At 32.3% G+C, this 5822-nt stretch overlaps 1 pseudogene; it reads left to right on the top strand.

Annotated features, from left to right (window-relative positions):
* Positions 1–315: 315 nt before the first annotated feature.
* Positions 316–1352, top strand: LOC145089240 (uncharacterized; annotated as a pseudogene).
* The last annotated feature ends 4470 nt before the right edge of the window (positions 1353–5822 follow it).

Genomic DNA, 5822 nt, shown 5'->3' with positions numbered 1-5822 from the left:
ATTGTTTGCCGTTATGTGTTATTGTTTGACATCCTTATAATTGTATTATGTAGGATGGCTAGTGATGACAATGACGAAAGTTGGTTGGAAGAGGATAGAGAATTTAAAATGTTATGTGGATTAGATTTGAAAGGGATAATACTAGGCTGTAATGTACCTAGGCCATGTCATACTTCAGACTGCACAGGACACATGTTTATTAATGAGGTACTAAATGGCCATCCTAGGCGGTGTTATGAGATGTTTAGACTACACGTACCAGTTTTTAGACAATTATGCATAGATCTTGCTACAAATTATAGATTGTAACAAACACGAAATATATCTATTGAGGAGTCTGTAGGAATATTCTTGATGACTTTGGCTCATGGGTGTAGCAATAGATTTGTGCAAGAACTTTTTAATCATTCGGGAGAAACGATTCATAGGCATTTCCATACATTTATGAAAGTCGTGCTAAAACTAAGTGCCGACGTCATAAAGCCAGATACAAACTAAATGATGATGTTCCCGAATATATATTAAATAACCCTCAGTATTATCCAATGTTCAAGGATTGCATTGGTGCTATAGATGGGACACATGTTAGGCGTCAGTTCCACAAAAAGAGGAAGCAAAGTACATTGGTCGAAAGGGATATGCAACGCAAAATATAATGGTTGTTTGTGATTTCAACATTTGTTTTACATTTGTGTTGGCTGGTTGGGAGGGGACTGCACATGACACTAGAATTTTCAATGAAGCCTTACAAAGACTAGATTATAAATTTCCATATCCAGCGGGTGGTTGGTATAATTTTTTTAGTGACACAAGTTTTATGTTTTTTAAATTACGAATAACAAGTGTTTGTTTTATTTACAGATAAAAATTATGTTGTTGATGTCAGATATCCAAATACCAGAGGGTATCTTGCTCCATACAAAGGCACTAATATTCTTTATCATATACCGGATTTTCGACGTGGACACACAGCTGCTATACGTGAACCTCGTGGACCGAAAGAGAAATTTAACTATCTCCACTCATCATTGTGAAATATCATTGAGCGAACTTTTGGAGTGTGGAAAGCTAGGTGGGCGTTATCAAGAGACATGCATGTTAATTACAAGTACATGAACCAAGTGAGAATTGTGATAGCATCAATGGCGATCTATAACTATATTAGAAAGTTTGGTAGGTTTGATGAAGCATTCAATAGGGCACAAGAAGAATCCTACAATCCCACACGAGATGATAGTAATAGTGAAGTTTACGAAGAAGGTCCAAGTACACGTCGCACGAGTGATGACGATTTGTATATGGCAGCGACACGAGATATTATTGCAAAAGATATAATCACATTGCGGAGATGAATGTAATATGGCGCTAACTGTGATCTTCTTTATGAATTATTTACAATTTGTATTTTGCTTTTGAATCAACTTAATTTATGATCTTCTTTATGAATTATTTACAATTTGTATTTTGGTTTTGTATGATCGTAATTTAAATATTATCATGGTCTAGTAAAAAAATTACAAAATTATAAATTGTGTGCAAAAAATTGTTATGTATAAAATAGTGTAAAGTAGTAAATCATTGAAAATATGTAAGAATGTCCATTTTAGTCATTTTACAGCTAAAAGTTAAGCCAAACACTTTTTAAAAACAACTTTTGACTTTTGCCCCTCAAAAGTTAAACCAAACACATTTTAAAAAACTACTTTTGGAGAAAGTTCTTTTAAAGAAATTCCTTTTACAAAAATGACTTTTAAGGTTTAAAAAGAATCCCAAACACCCTCTAAAAATGGTGGATCAATGGTTGTTAAACAGGTCCTTCGAGGGAGGGAGAGTCTGAATAAGCCGTCGTTGGTGTTTCTTCCTTTTTTTGGTCCGATCGGCAGCAAACACAAAAGGGAAGGGAGGGTGGTTCTATGGTGGTGCTTGACGAAGCAAATGGAGGAAATCGAAGGTAGAAATTAAGGGCACCATTGGTGGTCAAGCGGATCGCAAAGGAGGGGAGGCGATGACAGTTTTCGTTGGTGGTGAAGGAGGCTTCTCCAGCGCTTCCTTGTTGTTCTTCTTTTTTGTCCCCCCCCCCCAGAGAACACAAAAGGAGAAAGAGGTAGGAAGCAACAATCTTCAGGGGTATTTGGCTGGTTCTTTTGAACGATAGCAAGGAGGAAAATGGGGGTTGTTTCCTCTTTAATCACCAGAAATAGCAACACACCTCCGTTGTGTTCTTGGCAGCCCACGAAAAGAAAAGAAAGAGAGAAGGAGCAGGGAGGGTTGTGAGGATTGAGTGAAGAAACAATGGGAATGATCTTAACCGGATTTTTGGGATACTTTTGGTTGGAATTTGAAGTATTTGTGATCTAAGAAAGGCTATATAGATACAATGCATATCTTTCACACTCCATGTGTATGTGCAAGTTTTGAGTGAGTTTAAGAGGGTTTGTGTGAGATGGAAGGAATTTGTGAGTAAAAAACAAGGAATAGGAGGTTATCCATTTGGTGTACTCCCAAGATCTTCCCTTGAATGACCTAGTACGTATCAAATCTTAGTGGATATACACATGCGTATAATGTATAAGTAAGTTGGTGAGTGTATGTGTGTGAGGAGTGATGATCAAAATTTTCAGACATGGAGGGGTTAAAAACTGGTCATATTCATGTACTTAGTATGTTTTCCTTAGATTTCAAGTGTGTAGGTACTATTTGAAAACAATAATACCTGTCAAATACATATACATTCATATACTAAAACTCATGTCATATTTGTGTGTCTGTGTATACATATATATATATATATATATATATATATATATATATATATATATATATGGATCGAGATTTATAGATTATGAATTTGCCAAAATTGCTAAATAAGCCAAGATTTGGTCCTTTAATGTTATATATGACATTTATATATAAATCTATACATATAGTGTTGTTTTTACATAATTTATATAGTGTGATTATACGATTGCCTATTTGTCATATGAAATATGGATTTTATAATAACTATAGAAAATACATGTTAAATTGGTTGAAAAAAAGAGAATACATTTGTCACACATATATGTATATAAATGCACACGACATTAGAAATATTGAGCTATTTCATAGTTAAGATCCACAACAACCGAATTGGATATCAAACCTATTCTCGGAATGAGTTCCCAAATATAGAGACCATGTCAAAATCATAATTTATTGTTTTATGTTCACTTTGTTGTAATTATATGTTTTTTTTGTTGTGAAACCGACTCCTCAATGGAATAGATTAGCATTTAAAATGAACTCGGGTGAAAATCCTAAATCTTAAGTTCAAAATAGATAATTTTGTTTTTTAAGAAATTAAATATAATACCTCTTAACTCTCTTAATCTATATTGGTGTACTGTACAATAGGTCCAAATTCTAGAAATGTTCATGGTGCTTGACCGATAAACCGTTGACCTATTTTACCAATTCTTACAACATGCAACTCCTTAGTGTCATGCATGAGTATTGGTTTATTCTAGAGTTAAGTTTAGAGTTTTGAGGAGCTTGAGCCTTAAGAATGGATAAAGTTGGAAACTTTATCCATTAAGTCACTAAGGAGGTCGAGATATGAGAATTTAAGCTTCTAACCTTAAGGATTAAGGACTTGATAAGATTTGGTTGTTAAGCAAGATTCGCGATGTGATTGACTTCGGAGCCTGCAACGCAGGAATGGGACAAATGCAACTATTTTATTGCATAGCGGTTCATGACACGATTAGTCCTTGGTCTCAACGTGACCATTGACCATTATGTTTTTGAGCAGTTTGACTTTTGGTCAAACTAAGGATTATAAGTTGTAGACTAATGTTTGACCTCTGTTTAGTTTAGGTGGTGCATGTAGCTGATTCTACGAGACTTCTAGTGTTTTTATGTTAGTCTTTTAATTCAGGTGAGTTTTCTCACTATACTATATGTTATAGAATGTATCCACTGTATGTGAGGATATAAATATGTTGTAGTTTACTATTTGGCAAGCAGAGTAGTTTAGTCATTTTCCTTTTGTTGTTGTATTGTTATTTATCTGTATGTTATTGTTGGATTAAAGCGTCCAAGCTCATAACTAAATTGGTATAAACTTGTAATTAGAAGCAAAATCATTTTTGGGTTGCCCTCATAACCAGAAGTCGCTTGAAATGATATTAGGAGAGATAAGGATTATTTATTAAATTATTATATGATTAATAAATTAATTGGAAATTATGGAGAAAATGATTTGTTAATATATTATATGATTAATTTATTAATTAGAAATAAATAATTGATTTTTTAATTTATTATGTGATTAATAAATTAATATGACAACAATGGTTAAATAATTGATTTTTCAATTCATATGGTTAATGAATTATATGAAATCAATAAGAATTCATTAATTATTAGTCAGAATTAATCTAGAATTTACTCAGGATTAATTGGAATTAATTAAAAGTGCAATGGGTGAATTTTAATTGTTTAATAGTTGAACAAAAGAAGCAATTCTAGAACCCTCCATGGTATGAACAATTTTGGAGGGATTCCTAGGGTTTCTGGATGCCTCCTAGTTGAATATAAGGAAAAGATTTGAGCCGAGATTAAATCTATTATTTAATCAATTCAAATTTGGTTTTTCCTACAAGTTACCTAAACTATGAATAAGACCCATTGAGAGCCAAAACTGGTGCACAACCTTTCTAAGAGGCTTATGAACGAAATTTCCCTCTCCTCACTTTCCCCCTCTTTATTCTAGCGTTTCTAGGGTTTTAGGTGAGAGATATTAGAGACAGCATACTATTGGTGCTAGTTTTCCAAGATTAACTACAACGGATTGAACAGAATTGTTTACTTCATCAATTCAAAGATATGTAAACCTAACTTAGTATTTTCGATTATATTAGGGTTCTTGTAGTTTTGTTGTTTATTTCATGTAACCGTCAAAGTGTTATGACATCGATCCTTAAAGGTTTTATTTTCCCTTTAAATGTTAATTGATTTTTCCGCATGTACATGTATTTTATAACTTATAAAAATCGTCAGTGGTATCAAAGCCTTGGTGTGTCTCGCATTGATTGTACATGAGATGAATTGAACAAATAATTTTTTTTGAAATTTTGTCTGTCACGACATGGCATGCCTTCTGCCACGACGTGACACTAGTCTAAAACCAATATTCGGGATTATTTTGCCTAATCTGATTAGTAGGGTTATTTTTAGTGATTATCTAGTTTTGATTATGTTGATTTCCAAATTTTGAATGCATTATATGATTAAATATAAAACCCTAAATATTATGAGATAATCATGGAATAGATAACTTTTAATTATATTATTAATTAAATCGAATTATCCTTATGCATTTAATAATGCATTTAATTACAATATTAACTACAGGATAATTATTAAATCCATTTTAGGTTTAAGTTGATTAATTAATTATATGATTACTATAGATAATTAATATTTAAACCTTGTGTTTTAAAAAGTTTAAAATACATCTTATACATATATAAAATGTTTAACTACTATATGTATAACAAAATTCGGTTAAATCAATAGTTGGCCTCATTCATGAAGCCATACTATAAGAGGTGTATAAGGAAATGACCTTTAAAATTACCGTTAAATGAATGCCATTTTCACCTACTACTCCTTTGTATGGTGGATGGTGTTTAGCTGAATGGGCTTGATAGGACATAATCACATTAAAAGTATAATGCTATAAAGTACTAGAACCTTTTAAAATCCCACTCTAGTTACTTTAGGAAAAAAAAATTGAACTTGTAATTTAATCCATGAAAACTTACATCGTTTTGTTTATG

Source organism: Lactuca serriola, chromosome 2, assembly GCF_051521515.1.
Source record: "Lactuca serriola cultivar US96UC23 chromosome 2, Lser_US96UC23_V15, whole genome shotgun sequence".
Classification (NCBI taxonomy): Eukaryota; Viridiplantae; Streptophyta; class Magnoliopsida; order Asterales; family Asteraceae; genus Lactuca; species Lactuca serriola.
Note: the sequence above shows the minus strand (reverse complement) of the source record. Positions and strands in the feature narration are given on the sequence as shown.